This window comes from Spinacia oleracea, chromosome 4, assembly GCF_020520425.1.
Source record: "Spinacia oleracea cultivar Varoflay chromosome 4, BTI_SOV_V1, whole genome shotgun sequence".
Taxonomy (NCBI): Eukaryota; Viridiplantae; Streptophyta; class Magnoliopsida; order Caryophyllales; family Amaranthaceae; genus Spinacia; species Spinacia oleracea.
Window position 1 is genome coordinate 156958681 of NC_079490.1, and position 17664 is coordinate 156976344.

Sequence of the window (17664 nt, forward strand, 5' to 3'; positions counted from 1 at the left end):
TTGTAATTATGATTAATTTGTTGAAAATTAGAATAATTTAGAATTAATTTGATTTTCATAATTAATTATAATTTAATTAGAAACCTATGATTAAAAACCACCATAAAAATTGTAAATTTATGATAAATTTTAAATTTTTATGACCTAGACTTGAATCCATAATAATCGGAAATCAATTGAATAATAAATTTTCGATTTTTCGCCCTAAAATTATGAAATTAATATTATTTATTAATTTGTCATTAATTTTAAATATAAATTTTAAATTTTTTATGCGATTCGTTCATATAACTTGCACGCACAAAGCAATGGACGCTTCGTGTTACCCTTAAGGGGTGTTGTATAGTGCGGGCATGCGACGACGAGCAAGGGAGCTCGTCGCCCGTGCGGCACGAATGCAATGAGCAAGGCATGGTGCACGAGCACAAGGCAGCAGCCCTGCCTTGTGTCGTGGGCCACGAGCTATGGACGTATGGGCATGGGCGAAAGGCAAGCCAAGGCAGTCGCGTATGGGCAGCAAGCGAGCTGCGCCACGACGCGCACTGCCTCGCGCAAGCGCGCGCAGCCTCGCGCGCAGCGAGCGCAAGCTCGCGTGCCACGAGCGCTGCGCCCAGCGATTGATCGCGCGCAATTGCTCGCGCGCACAGCAAGCGATGGCTCGCGCGCACAGCGAGCGATGGCTCGCGCGCACAGCGAGCGATGGCTCGCGCGCACAGCGAGCGATGGCTCGCGCGCAGCGAGCGCTGGCGATCGCGCACAGCGAGCGCTGGCTCGCGTGCGTCGAGCGCTGGCGCGCGCGCAGCAAGCACCACAGCGTGCGATGGCTTGCGATGGAAGATGCAGCAGCTATGCGACGAGCGCATGGGCTGCGCGCACATGGCCAGCGATGGCTGTGTGCGTGCGGCCCATGGGCGTGCGATGCGTAGGGTGTTTGCGTTGCGATTAGATCGTTTTGAATGTTTAATTTGAAATTTTTCAGTTTACGTAATTTTAATTAATTTTAAAATTAATAATTTAAATTATTTTCTTGGATTTTGATTTTGAATATTGTAATTATAATAAATTTTATTTATTTCTAATTATTTTACTAAAATTAAAATCATGAATTAATTTAAATACGACTGAAATTAAATTAAACTTTTGGATTGAATTATAAATTTATATGAGCTTTAAATTTTAATTAAATTTGTATGTTTCCGGTTAGACTAGAAATACATTTTTATGTTTAAAATTAGTAAAGCATATGAATTTATTGGTTTAAGTGGGAGCCCTTTTAGTCATAAACTCTTGATTAGGTCTACAAATCCTTAAGGTTAAAACAACTTGATTAGAATTAATAAGGACTGAATAATTGGTAGATTATTGGTACCCTTGATTAATTGCTGCAAATGTTTACGTGATGCATAATGTGTTTTACTAACCAGCTATGTGGGCCATTCATGATAATGAATGGGTGAATGGTATATATTATATATGTACTGTTTTGCAGGTTATGAAGTGACTAGTATGGCCCAAATAGGATAGAAAATATGGTCTGCGTACCATTAATTTGAATGTAATTGGTCTAAAGTACCAAAGTTGTTTTTCAATTCAAATATGGTCTGCGTACCATCAAATAGTTGTAATTAGTTATAGCTTATCCTATTTGAAGAAAATGGTGCCTCCCACGGAGATTTTCAAGACGGACTTTGAAGTCAAAGCTTCAAGATGAAGTCGGGCCATACTAGATCACATTTATCTTATGCATGTTTTAAGTTATTTATTGCTTTTAAATATGTCTTAAAATGCATGAGATCAAAAGCTTGATTATGTTGCATGATTAAGGATTTTAGTTCACTTAAAATCTAACCAACATAGTAAGAGCCTTAAGTTCCAAACTTAAAAATTGAGTTATAAGGTGCCATGCCAAAATATACACTTGCTTGGATATCCTTTACATCAATCTAGTAATAGTTTTCGCTCAGCGAGGTGTTACTTATTGGTCCTAAAGGGGCAAGGTACACAAATAATTGTGAGTACATGTTAGTTTTGGTGAAACTCAACGATATAAGTAAGGAGTCCTTTTATGTCGTGGCAAAATCGATAGGTTTACCTAATAAGTTCTTAGACGTACCTATCAACCAAGAATAGTTTCTAGACTATTAGCAAAAGGCTTTTGCTTACCTAAAATGTTTTAGAATTGAGTCGACAAACTGTGCTTAATTCTTCAATGGTTTTAGGGTCTTGGAATCATTTTATTCACACCTGCCGGAACAATAAAATCGAATAAAATGCTAATAACTTGTTTGAATTGCATGGTTGCTTTAATTTCAAGTTATTATTCATGATAAATGTTTAGACTTTGCATGCTTCAATGTATGTTTTAATTATTGTTTATAATTAAATATCTTGCACTGCAATAAATCCTTTTAGAAAGGTAACAGTAAATTTCCTCGATTGGTAGTGAATCCAAGAACGATTCACGGAAATGAGAGAAAGTGAGCAATTTAAAATGTACGTTTCTTATAGCGACTTTTATGGTTGTTTTCGAACATCAAAATCGAATGGCAAACCAATTGGTGCTTGTGAATTCAAAATACACTGTAGTTTTGAGATCATAAAGCATTGAGTTTAATACGCTCAGCTTTACCAATGGTTAACAACCTAATATCTTTGTCCATTTAATTCTCGAATGAGTCTAGTCCCTAGACATTCGAATAGATCGATGCTTAGAGAACTTTAGAAGCTTCTGGTAAGATCATCTAGTTGAAACTTAATATTCAACATAAATTAAATAAGAACCTTGTTGGGGTGACATTAGACATGTCTAACAAAGTATAAAAGTCAACACTAAAGAATTCAATTCTTAAGACTATAAGAAAGGGTACAAGAAATAGGAAAACGAGGAACAAATGAAAGGAATTTACGATTCCGTTTCTACCTATAAGTTTATGTTTAAAGAGAAGTGACCTAGCAATCAAACTTCCTTGGTATCATATACCGATTGAGGTTCTTACTTCGGTAATAACTCAAACAATGGAAGCTAGGATACACTAATGACCTACAAGTGGGAAATGAAGCATGGCAATGCTACATTAGTTGTAGGGTCATCTAGTTTGTTTTAAGTCCTTTCAAAGGCTGGAACTTAATGGCTATTTTGTTCCATAATCAACATACCTAAATTTCTGTTTTCAAACACAGAAAGACTCACATTCAAGAAAAACAAAAACAATGTTTGTTTGTTTATTTGAATGAAATGGTCAATTACAGGTTGAGTCAATATGCTTGATTAAAACAAACAACTCTTTAAAGAACTTTACTAGGTTCAAATCAACCCCTTGATTTGAGTTCCACTAATCTTTGGCATTGTTGCTTAGACCATATCAACAAGTTAACATTCAAAAGCTCTATTTTTATGGACTTTTGAAAGTTCATTGATTTCTAGATCAATTTAAGACGACTAGTCTTACTTGTTGAAAGTAACAAAAGATATGAACTATTGTTAGAACGCCTAGACAATAGAGTTCAAAGCTAAAGAAAGATTTTATGACTTTGTTTCACATAGATTTAAGTGAATGTAGGTTTATTTACTCAAATGTGATATAAGTTGAATCTGTTTGGCTAGTTCAAAGATTCAGAAGTATAAAATCCACTTGGCAAGAAATCATAAAGATCTAGGTTAGATCATGTTGATGATTACTTGAGACCAAATATGATCATCAATGATTGTGTGTTGTAATTTCACAATCTAGGTCCATAAGATATGGCATATCTTAGTTGGAATAATCGAAGTCAATTAGTACTTGATTCGATCAATGATGAATCATAAAGACTTTTCCTATAATTTCTAAAACAAAATGCTCAACTACCACCAAACTAAACCAAATTCGTCAAAGCTATTGAAAAGTAATTTCAAAATATCTTTTCATAATATATCTAAAGAGTTCCTAAACTCAGTGGGAGCTTAGTGTTTGTTATTCAACAAACTAAGGCCCCAAGTATAGATATATGTTTCATTGTGATTTATTCAAATGAGACACAAGGGTATTGTTTCTACCACGAATTTTTGAGAACATAATGTTTGTTTGCTCGAAATGATGTCCTTTTGGAGATTCGTTTCCAAAATGACAAGTGGGAGAAAATAGACCTCGAAAGTCTTCGAGGCGAACAACAAACATAAACGGACATTCCGGAGGCTTTTCGAAGTTCTTTAGAAAATCCGAACACATATTCTTTAAGGACTTTAGAAGTGGCTTTAAAGAATAGACATCTCTTAGAAGACTTTACAAGTTCTTCAAGGAGAACAGAATATTCAAAGGACTTTTAAGTGGCTATTGATGTTCTATTGTTTGATGTTCTATACCCTAGTAGGCATAGAGTTCAAGTCACTGGAACTATGAGATTCTTCTATTAGATAGTAAAGAAACATGGAGTTCAGGTCACTGAAACTATGCAATTCTTCTATTAGATAGTGAAGAAACCTACAACTTACAGTCAAACTATTATCATGTAGATTAATGAGTTTGTGACCTGTAAGAAAGCTATGACGAAACACAGATTCCCTAAAATGGTTAGAGGCCATATATAGACTCAAATGTTTTAAATGGTTAGAGGCCATAAAACATACTCAATGTTTTGATGACAAAATTGAAATTTTGTTGATTTGCAAGAATAGTTTCACACCTATTGGTTGCAAGTTTGTTTTAAGGATAAAAACCATCAAACATGAAATTGTGTTCACACACAAAGCGAGATTAGTTGCTAAAGGTTACAAGCAAATTCATGGTGTGAATTGTGTTGAAACCTCATGCATAATCGTAATGCTCAAGTCTATAATTCAAGCAATGATTGCATATTGGTACATATAGCAATTGGATGACAAAACGTATTCCTCAATCAAATGTTGGAATAAACTATGTACATGGTATGTCATAAGAATTGTGGATCCAAATAAATGCTTGAAAGAAAAAGCTAGCTTATAAAATCTAAGTACAGATTTAAGCAAGCAATTGGGAATTGGAATTATATTTTAATGAAGCTAATAAGTATTTTAGTTTCATAAAATGTACATGATTCTTATAGATATATAAGAAGTTTAGTGGGAGTACTTAAAACTTAATTGGTCCTATGTGTATCACACACATATCTCTCTATTGTAAAATAACATTCAAATGCTAATGACTTAGATTTGAGATTATTCATCAATGATGGACCATGGCGAAACTTAGTACATACTGGGTATTAAGATCTATTTACAAAGATCTTATGATATTGTTTTGGGTTAAGTAATGGCATTTACTAAATCAAACACGAAAGACTCCATTGGAGATATTCGACCCATATGAATAAATCTAAGTAAAGAATGTTTGAACTATGTATAAGCATTTACTAAGTTAAACATCAAAGAGTCTAAATGAGATTCTTAACCTATATTATGTGTCAAAGAATTTAGCTGGATTCAGTATCTACTAAAATTGAATGAGCTAAAGTTACATGAATAGAATTCAATTGGGAATTATTCTGCAAAAGAATTTATCATGTATGATATAATATGAGGATCGCCAAAAATGTATCGTATGACTTTAGGCATGACGAACATATACCAATCTCTATTGATCTAAGTGAAGATCAACTAGATTGAGATCAAGAATACTTATGGTACTTGAAAAGGTACATAGGAATAGTTCTTGATTCAAGGAAATAAAGATATGCTAAATATTGATGCTACACGCATAAACACTGGCAAAGGATCAAGCAAGACCCTTTGGAGTTAACCATTGATAAGGACGAGCTATAGAGCATCGTGTTTTGAAATGGCAACATGGATTGGAGACCATGAGTTGTTGCGTGGGAAATTAAAATATTAATTTCTATGTTCTAAAATACAGCTGGAAAGTCTTCCACATATCTGTTAACTTCTTGGATAAGCAAATCCAAACAAAGCATCACTAGCAACCTAAACAGTTGAAGTAAAAGTGATTATTGCCTAAGAAGCAATAAAACAGGGTTGTTTAAAGTTCTTCACTGAACTTGGGTAGATCACCTATCTGCTGGCTTGATGGTTCTTCATTGAAAAATGCGTAGAACCACTCTTGAAGCAAGAAAAACGTCTGCTAACTTGATGGTTCTTCATTGCAAAATGAGTAAAACCACCATCGAAGTAAGAAAGACTAGATCACATAATAAACAAACTCGAAAAGATCTTATCATCATATCTCGAAGAACATTCGATGAAAAGGATATTAAGATTGGCAAAGCATGATAACTAAACCTATGCAACAAGTGAGAAGCAACACTCACGTTGTAGCACTGGAAATCAAGCATAGCTTTGAATTCCATGAATTGTTTTAGAAGATGGGTTTGGGGCCCATGGTTATAAAACATTGGGGTTGAACATTTATCATATATGAAATGTATTTTCATATTCCATTTAATCTTGGTTTAGTATTAAATGATGAGTCCCTTCAAATTTGACGAAATATTCAAGATAGACTGTCAGGACCAGTCCTGTGACTAAGAAATGTCTATCAAGTGAACTTGAATGTCAAAGGTTGAAAATGGTCCCTAGTCGGAGTTTTCTATAAAATTGGACGCATAGAAAACGTTAGACGATTAGAATGCAAGATGACTAGTAGTTCTGTTTCTTGAACTATGTGGACATGGCAATGTCATAATCATTTGCATAGATACTTACTTTGGGAAGACTAGTATCGGACAAGACCTATGAAACTTTACTGTAAGAGATGAAAATCTGTCATAAGTAAATTTCATTAAAATTATTAGACACTAAATCCTCAATACCTGAGTGATTTGAGATTACTTGTTTGAGAACTGGTTGCTTTGACGTTGACCAACCGTCGCACCGTAAAAGGAGGCTATAAAGGCAACGCTCAGGTAATCACCTATCAAACGAAGTCTAATCTCAAGATCGCAAGATTGGGATTGTCCTCCCATAAATCGGGATGAGATGCTTAAAAGTTGTACAAGGCCACTCGGAGAGCTAGAAACTGTGAAATGCATGGCCGTGCTCGGATGAATCATAGGCTATGATTATCTGTTTATTTGATCAGTTGAACTCTGAAACCGAGGAACACCTCTGGACATAATAAGGATGACAACTCTTACCTTATGTTCAAGAGCAAGCATCGAGCGACAAAGGAATTAGGAAATGCACACTTGTCCCTAAGGACAAGTGGGAGACTGAAGGAAATAATGCCCTTGGTCCAAGTATGCATTCTATGTTAAGTCTAATAAATGCGGTTCAGTATTAATTAACAAGTTAATAATTCAGTGAGATCAAGTGAGTTGAATGCCTAGCTAGAGGCCGCTTCAGTTCAAGTGGAATTAATGATATTAATCCACAGCTTACTCTTGACTGAACCCGTAGGGTCACACAAATAGTACGTAAACGGATCAAGTATTTAATGGCATTAGATACTCCATCTATGGATATTCGGAATCGACGGATCTTGGTTTCAGTGGGAGCTGAGATGGTCACAGGCAAGAAATGAATACTCCGGAAACGATGATATTGCCGGAAACGGAAATATGGATCGTATCGGAAATATAAATATTATCCAAGTCGTAGATGTTGCCGGAAACGGAAACATGGTACGTATTGGAAAATATTATCGGAAATGGAAATATTACCAGAATCGGAAATATTGCCGGAAACGGAAATATTGTCAGAATCGGAAATATTATCGGAATCGGAAAATAATTCCGGAAACGGAAATATTAAATATTTGTTCGAAACGGAAATTGATTCCGGAATCGGAAATATTAAATATTGTTCGTATCGGAAATGAATTCCGGAACCGGGAATTTAATCGGAAGCGTATCGTACGAATTAGCATCGGACGAGGCCTGCCGGACAAAGGCCCAGCACGAAGTCGGGCCATCGCCCAGCAAGCCAAACGCGCGCCCAGCCAAGGCAGCGCCCAGGCCCACCGCAAGGCAGGCCCAGCGCGCGCCTAAGGCCATGGGCCTCGCTGCGTGGGCTGCTGCTCGCACGCACGCATGGGCGGCCCTCGTGGCTGCCGTGTGTGTGTGTGAGTTTGTGTTCATGCACGATTCCTAAAACTATTAGAATTAGTATATGATTAAATTCCTATTCCTAAAAAGATAAATTAATTAATTAGAGTTCTTGTAGGATTCTAAGTTTAATTAATTCGTATCCTACTAGGATTCCAATTCCCTTTCCATAACTCTATAAATACGTGCCTAGGGTCACATATTTTCAGAAATTAATTCAAGTATTCAAAGTGAGTTTTGAGAGAAAAATTCAGTCATATTTCTTACCTAAGAGTGCCGAAAATTCTAGTACCTTAAGGGCGATTCTAGTTGGTCAATCTTAAGGCGGATCCGGACGTGCTGTGGACTATCTACGGAGGGACGACACTTGGAGTCCTAAAGACTTGTTCTTGTTCGGTTCGGGCGCAGCTAGGGAAGGCACGCAACAAAGAGTATGCATCTAAATTATGCTATATGATTATGTGTAAATAATATGTATTCCTGGCTAAATGGTTGTTTCCGCATGATTTATGAATTGTCATATGTATCATAACCTAACACGTACAATATATAGAATAGGTGTTTAATTAATTTTAGAACATGGTCAATAACCAAAATACGCTTAAAATAAAACATATAAAATTTGTATAACAATTAGAAGCATAACACTATGTCCATCTAGAATGATAATTAAAATGTAACACTAAATTAAAACAAGATATAAAAAAAATAATGTAACAAAGAGTGCAACATTAGATAATTCTTCAAATCTGCACCACAAATACTAAAATCGAGTATTGTCTGAACAAAGTGATTCGATGACAAAGTCCTGAAAATATCAAAAGGGATTTAGTGTCAAGACAACTGAGCACAAATAATAAAAGTATTATACAAATTAGAACATTTTGTATATTTTTTAGAACAATGATGTATAGTGGTTAGAACATTATGCATATTGTGTAGAACACAATGCATAGTTTCCTAGCACATGTTGTGTGAAGTTTAGAACACGGTGAACATTTATTCAGAACATGAAAGGAATAAAACAAAAATATAAATATTCAGATTATGTTACAAAAAGTTATAACTTACAAATTCACTTCACTTTTTTTGGGCAATTTCGGATATCATGGTAATGAAACTTAACAACTAGACACATTTGAATTAGAACAACTCTCTAGTTGTTCATTATTTACCACAAAATCTACGAAAGAATGAGAAAACAGTTCATAACATGTATATTCAGAACATTAGAAACAACTATTCAGAACATAATCTGACATATTAATAGCAAAACTGATCGGATTCCGTGAATGATGATACCTGAGTATGATGAACTTCTAAATTCCATAACTCAACCAGATACAATAATGATCAATATGAAACAAGAAAAACACAAAAAATTTCAATATAAGGAGTTGATTCAAAGAACAACTTAATCGATCGTCGGACGATTGAATTCACCCAAATATAAATTCCAAACAATAGAATTTCACAAAACGTGATAAAATCTGAATATAAACACAAATTCAGAAAGAAATTGAATCAAAATACAAATAGTCGCCACAAAATACAATTAAATTCAACAAAATATGTCCAAAAATCACATAATCATGAAAATAAAAATTGGTAGCATACCTTTAAACAAGAAAAATCTGGAAATTCGATGAATATATTCAAGAATGTGATTGAAATCGCAGAGAATTAAACTGAAATTTAAGCGAAGAAATTCGATCTTGATTGAGGTCTCTAATGGCAGCAAAGTGAAGAGAGAGGAGAGAGAGAAAATAGAGGTTAGAGAGAGAAAGAATTATGCGTGAAAATGGAAGAAGATGGCTGGTTCATTGTTCAACGAATTTACATAAATGTCATTACTAATCCCTTGATTTTGAGCTGTTAGATTAGAAAAGATCTAAAGGCTAAGATTTATTCTCACATAAGATTGTGTTCTCACATAAAAGGGGTGTTCTCACATGAGCCTCATGTGAGAACACCCCTTTTATGTGAGAACACAATCTTATGTGAGAATAAATTTTGGTCTTTGGATCATTTCTAATCTAACAGTTGAAAATCAAGGGATTACTAATGGCATTTTTGTAAATTCTTTGAATATATACCCAACATCTCTCGCTGATTTTTCTTTCATTCTCACGTTGATTTCTTTCTCGCTCTAAACTTTGTTTTCTCCTTCTCTCCTCTCTTCTCTCTCTTCACCATGCCGCCATTACAGGACCTCAATCAAGGTCGATTTGATCTTCAAATTTGCTTCAGAATTCAATCATATTCTCGAATACACTCATCTAATTTCTTATTTAAAGGTATTTTATCAATTTCGCAATTTTTTTTTCATATTTATGTTATTATTTTCTGATTTTTGACCTAATTTTACATCTGATTCCATGATTATTATTATTTTCAAAACTTATTGAATTGTTGAATATCTAATTGCTTATTACATGATTATTTAGCTGCCTTTTAAAATTTTGCTGATTACGTAATTATTGAATTGCCGATTTGCGTTTTTAAATTTCGTTGATTACGTGATTATTGAGCTATGTTTTTAATTTGGTTTTGATTACTGAATTCTGATTTCGTTATTGATCTATTTTGCTTTTGATTTATTGATTTTTTTAGATTAAGTTTTTTTTGATTTCCTGATTTGTTTTTCATTTACTTTTTTTGATTTCCTGATTTGTTTTTGATTTATTATTTGATTTTTGGATTTGTTGTTGTTTATGTTTTTTTTATTATCGAATTGTTCTGCTCGATTCGTATTTTAATTCCTGTTTTCAAATTCTTATTTACAGATTTAGCAATGTAATCGGAACTTCATCCTAGTCGGACCTCATCATTGACGAAATCCAGTGAGTTTTCTTATTAATGTGTCTTATGTTTAATGTTCTGAATAATAGTGATTTTTGTTCTGTACAGTTGTTTCTAATGTTCTGTATAGTTGTTCCCATTTTCTAAGAAATTGTTCTTCATGTTCTGAATTATTGCATTACATGTTCTGAATAATCGTTCCAATGTTCTGAGTAATAGTATTTTTGTTTTGAATACTCGATTCTAGTTTTTTGTATATTTGTTTCTATTTTCCTGTGACATTGTGTTTGATGTTCTGAATTATTGCTTTACATGTTCTGAAAGTTTAACCTAATGGTCTATGTATTATACATGTTATAACATGATTAGATTACGAATCCTCATGCACCCATACTAGTTGTTACAACGGGATTAGAATATGAATCCTCATGCACCCATACTAGTTGCATAAATATCTTATATGTCTGTAATAGTTTGTAAAAAAATCTTTTGATGTATATTTTTGGTTTATAGAGCATTTGGCATATTTTTCGAACATATGGTTAAAGTTTTAAAAACGTATGATTTGAGTTTTAGAACATTTGCTATGGTTTTCAGAACATAGGGGTTAAGGTTTAAAACATTTTCTATGGCTTTTTAGAACATTTGTTATGGGTTTTTAGAGCATTTGCTATGGCTTTTTAGAACATATGACTTTTTGTTACTGTTGATATGGTTTATGTACAATTTGCTGGAATTTTTGGTGAATTGCAGTGGGAACATGATTGATATTGATCAAGATTAACAATGGCTATCAATTTTCTGAATGCTTCACTTGATACTAATCAGCAACTTTGACCCGAATGCAGAAAAACAGGAAGAAGAAAAGTCCTGTGTCAGCCATCAAGTCGTATCTGGTAGACAGGCAGCAACCCGAAGGTCTGATTTTGCTAGAAAAAACATATAGCAGTCTCGTATGGTTGACCTTTGTTTGATATTTAGAACACAACTGAAAAAAGATTATAACATTATAGTTTTTTCTTGTACACTTTAGAGTTATTTGATAGCACTGTCATGAGGATGGACCTAACTTGTGAGTATTGTGATCACCATATTGGTGTTTTTCATTCAAGAAAACTAGCATGCCATCCTTTTGAAATTTGAAGACAAGCAGGCTAATAAACTCATGTCTAAGTTCATGTGCATAAGATTTGGAGATTTTTTTTTTGCAAAAAATGCTCAAGGTATTGGCCTATTTGCTACTGCAGGTCGAGAAGTTTTGATTTCTTGTTTGCGGATCTGTTTCTAGAAGCATGTTTCAACCTACCTTTTATTTTGGTTTGGTTTCCAATAAAATAAAATGTCTCGTTGCGCTACCTTAGTTTCTTTTTGCTTGTTTACTTGAAATAGGGTGAAGTAGATAACTGGAAATTGGGTTTTATACAAAGGGAATTAACTTGTGTAGTTTCTTAGAAGTGGTTCTATTCGGAATAAGTTGCTTTCACCTTTTTCATGTTTAGTTTCTATGTAGATTTCATATTTAGAACATCAATATATCTTTTAGAACATAAGTGGAAATATTTAGAACATATAGTTTACTTTATTATGTTAATATATAAAGCAAGAATCTGATGGCAGGAGCGGCATCAAGAGCAAGTTGGAAGGGGCAACATCTTGTAAGAGGTTTGCTTCGTACTCCTAAAGCATTGTTTTGGTTTTTTGTTTATGTTTAAATATTCTATATTGAAAAACAACTAGCCTACTAGCTCAATAGGTAGAGCTTTGTGCAAATGCACAAAAGATGTGGGTTCGAATCCCACGTAGGTTAATCATGTAAGTTTAGAACATAAACCACATTATTTAGAACAAGACTTCATTTTTTTAGAACATTGACTAAAAAGACTTTAAAGCAACAAGTTATTGGCACATAAAGCAATGACATATGATTCAGACTCAAAAGTTAGAAGGGTCTCGACTCAAACAAGAGTTGAAAGTGTGATACCGAAGAGGCAAATGTCTTTGCATCTCGCTCCTCATGCCCAAGTGATCCAGACATTTTTTCCTGCAAATGTAGTACTTACTCGAAATGACAATGTTGGTGCATCAGAAAGTATTTAGTCAAACTACATTCAGGGAAACCAAATAGTGTTCAGTTGCTGTCAGAATATACCCTGCATCTGAATAAATTCCTATCTTTAGAACCTTGTTGTGTACATAATTTGCAAGAGCTTTTATTCCAGAAGGAAACATCGTTCTTTTTGGAACAAAATTACCCTTATATATCATGAAAAAAGGAACATTAGACGGATTTTTGTTTGATATTTCTTGTGTTGTATCTAGAAGAGGAGTTGAGACCACAAGTAGACAAAGAAACATACCTTGTTATCCCGAGTTAACTCTACCCATAAATCATCAGATGAAGCAAAGAGATGGCGCATTCAGCAGTAAGGCAACAATATTACATAAAATAAAGGCAGAGCTTAAAAAAACTGAGGACATATGGACCTACCAATGTTCAATGTTTGTGTCTAAAAATATGTTTTAATATTTAGAACATATGTTACACTATTTAGAACAACAATTCAATTTTTTTAAAACATCAATGTAAGAGCTTTAATATGAGGGCTATTGTTTAGCAACAATATGGGAGAAACGATGTCTATTGTACATATTATACCTTCTTGATTAACCATGCTTTAGTTGACAGAAAGTTTAACTCGTAATTATTCCAGCCTATGTAGGACTCGAACCTACACCCATGTGCAATGACATACTGCTCTACCATTTTGAGCTAATAGGCTTTAAAAATCATTTAAGAATAAAAAAGAATTTATGTTTTAGGAAGTTACATTTACAAAGACACTCAAAGCAGATACATAAACCTTTAGAACATATTCCACGATAATTAGAACATATGCAACAATAATTTAGAACATATGCAACAATAATCTAGAACAGAAGGTGATATCATATAGAATTAAAATTTGTAATTTCTAAGAATCATATAATAATATAGAACATAGGCAGTTATTGTTTAGAACATGATCGAGCAACAAGTACTTGGAACATGAGGAAAAGTATTTGGAACCCTCAATCTTTCCACAATACTTAACCCTCAATCTCTTCGTTTGCTCAAACTACAATGAATTAAATTTTGAATATTAGAAATAATAAAATAGCATATGTTTTGAATTTACAAAGTAAATGTTCTGAATTAACAAAGTAGATGTTCTGAATTCACAAACTAAACGTTCTGAATTCCTAAACTAAATTTTATGAGTTCCCAAACTAAATGTTCTGCATTCCTAAGATAAATGTTCTGAATTCCCTAACTAAATGTTCTGAATTGACAGATGCACATAAAAGAGCAAACACACATGCAAGTAACAAACGCAATACACATAACTACACCCAACACATAATTGAAGACATCATAATTGACAGTAGCTTCGGTTTTTCCATCAAAGTGAGCTTTAGTTTCTTCCCTGCAACATATGAAACAAATTTGGTAATCTTTTAAATAATGTATATATTATATTAAAAACAATATAAGTTATATTGTTCTAACCAATGAAGCTATATGTTCTAACTAGTGAAGCAACTTGTTCTAACAAGAGAAGCAACATGTTCTAACAAGAGAAGCTATATGTTCTGACAATTGAATTTATATGTTCTAACAAGTGAAGTTCTATGTTCTGTACATTATTCCTATATGTTCTAATCAGTTAAGCTACATGTTCTAAGTAGTTAAGCTATATGTTCTAACAATTGAATTTGTACTTTCTAAACTTTCAGTTAATAGAAAATCGGATATTCTGAGTTGAGCAACTTGAATCTAGCCTTTAGTATCTTCACTTAAAAGGATTACATTCACAACATATTACAAGGAGAGGCATAAACATGTTCACAAGAGAGCCAACAATCTAATTGTAAGGGTATCTCCATACTTGGGCTCAAAATCAGCTATTAAGAATGTAAAAACAGAGAAGTGTTCGACCTGAAGTGTATCATGGATAACAGAAAAGACAAGCAAGAAATAATGATAGTGGGAAGTTTAGTTGTACAACTAACGGGGAATTTTTTTTAACGGCTCAAGAAGAGTTGATCGATGATTCAATTCATCATGATAATCCCTGTCAACTGTGCTTCTGAGTATCAGTATATCACTCAAATAATGTAATGGGTTCTATACCTAAGATCATTTTTCATTCAAAACTGAAAAATATTAAACAACCTTATACATTAAAATCACAACATAAACTATCATCCACTCATCATCTAAATTATAAAAGCCCCTTTACCATGCCTACAAGTTCATGGAAGAATATCAAACTACCAGAACCATAAAACACCCCTAATGTTCAATTATGCATCGATCAAAAAGCAGACATATTCTATGTTATCTAGATCTTCCATCACCAATGCACTACAAGAGGCGGGCGGGGGAGGGGGGGGGGTGGAATTTAGTCGCCAATGTATTTGTTCTGAATAGTGACCTTTCATGTTCTACATTCTTAACCTTCATGTTCTAAAGTATTGAAAGCATAAAATATTACCTAGTATTGCTCATGATGTCGTTCAGAAGTGACGCGGGACAATTTGCTCCGTTGTTTTGGTGCGAATATTCTCATTTTATCTGTTTAAAAATTCAGAACATATAACTCTTACTTTTAGAACATCATAAAATATCAAAAATTAGTAAAATATTTTAAAATTCTCAATTCTCAAATTAATTTAAAAATTCAGAAAATATATTCTTATCAAAAGTACTTAAAATTCAGAAAATTTGGAACATAAAATTCGCGAAGTCTCTAGAAACATCCACAAATTCACATGCTAAAAATTCCGAAAATAAATACAAAATTTCAGAAATTAATAAATATATTTAGCAAAAATCAAAGCATCAGATACTTACTCAGTTGTATCTTCTGGAATTGTTGCTGCTTTGTTGTATTTTTGTTTAGCTTAAAATTAAAATTTAACAAAAATTAACTACAATTAATGTATAAAGACAAAGAAAGTAGTTCGAAATTTGTGTATTTTAGTTACCTCCGTCGTTCGTATTGTTTTTCTGCTCCAGTCATCTTCAATTGAAAATATTAGGTTAAAATTAGGGAAAATGGTAGAAGGAGAGAAGAAATATACAACAATTGAGTTTGAATTTACCTTAAATTAACAATACACCGGTGATGAAATAGGTTGATCGGTCGTTTTTGGAGCTGCAATGGTGGTTTTGTCGAGAGGAGAGAGAAAAGAGAGAAAATTGTGTGAGAGAAGAGAGTCACGTACGAGAGAGTGAAGAGGGAGGTTTTAGAGAGAGAAAGTGGGTGGGGTTTAATGAAAGAAACGTGGGCTTTAATTAGGAAGGTGGATGGGTTTGCTCATCATTTAATCCTAGCCATTAGATTGAATCTAATCCTACGGATTAGATTCGTTCTCATATATAGTAGTATACTCACATAGGGACCTATTTTCACAGGATCCCTCCCCTATATATATATATATATATATATATATATATATATATATATATATATATATATATATATATATATATATATATATATATATATATATATATATATATATATATATATATATATAAAATTGATTCTATAATTATTTTGTTAACTTCAACCACATAAAAATATATGTTAATATTACGTACTTCGTTATAAACATTTGTCAATACATTAAAAAGTTAGTTGGAAGGAAAAGTGAATTATTTATTGAATATAGGGATGTCAGATTGTCAGTGGGTATGCTATTTTGGGAGATTCCCGTGCATCCGCCCCAAGTGGGCAGGGATGGTGGAAAGTTTTGTCAGTGATGGGTTTTAAAAAAAGTGTTTGTCGTGGATGACAAGGCGATGATGTATTTTAGCTAGATTGGTCCCTTCCGCGTTCCTAATCTTTCATCTAATTTATTATTAAAATATAACAAATTACTTACTACTAACTTACATATTATAATGTTTTGTTTATTTACCCAATTACTATAATCAGACAAATGAATTGTCAAACACTCTAGAATATAGTTTTAAAATTCAAAAGTCTCTTACCAAAAAAAAAAGTAGAATCTAGGGGGTGGGTTTGAGGCGGGTGGGAGAGGGGGGGGGGGAGATGAATTTTAGTTTGTACCTCTCGAGATGGGTGGGTATCGTTCCTATTGTGGATGGAGGGGATGGGGATGAAAATTTTAGGAGGGTATGGGTGTGCATACCCTCCCCGCCTCAAAGTCATTTTTAACTTAATAAAGTAAGTGGTACGGGTAGGTGGTAAAAGACAGGAAATCAATGTGATGTTTAGAAATGTCACTCATAATATTACTAACTTATCTATTATAATGTTTGAGTATGAAATTATACTCCCTCCGTCCCGGAATACTTGAAACGCTTTTCTTATCTGGTCGTCCCGGATTACTTGAAACGCTTCTAAAAATGAAAACTTTACATAATATTTTATTATTTTCTCACCTTACCTAAGGGCCCACCAACCACCCTACTACCCCAAATAAACATTAGAAAATTCATGACCCCCCACCACATCCCACTATCTATATTAAAAAAATACCCCACTACTAACTACCTTTCAATTAAATAAGAAGTCAATTATAATGAATTAAACTCCGTGCCGGTCAAACGGTTTCAAGTATTCCGGGACGGAGGGAGTATATATAAAAAATTACTACTAACTTACATATTATAATGTTTTGTTTATTCACTCAATTACTCTATTCAAACAAATGAATTGTCATAGACTCTAGAATAGAGTTTGAAATTCAAAACTCTCTTATCAAAAAAAAATGTTGAGTTTTGAATTCTATTTTGTACCTCTAGAGACGGGGATTGGGAGGGGTTGGTATCGTTCA

The 17664-nt window shown here is 33.5% G+C and overlaps 1 long non-coding RNA gene across 1 annotated transcript; it reads right to left on the reverse strand.

The window, feature by feature from the left end:
• Positions 1-14132: 14132 nt before the first annotated feature.
• On the reverse strand, positions 14133-15893 carry LOC130472480 (uncharacterized). The gene is made up of 4 exons (XR_008932864.1): positions 15844-15893; positions 15710-15758; positions 15351-15430; positions 14133-14279 (listed from the first exon to the last, which is right to left on the reverse strand). It is a non-coding gene; the product is annotated as an uncharacterized lncRNA (long non-coding RNA).
• Between the last annotated feature and the right edge of the window lie 1771 nt (positions 15894-17664).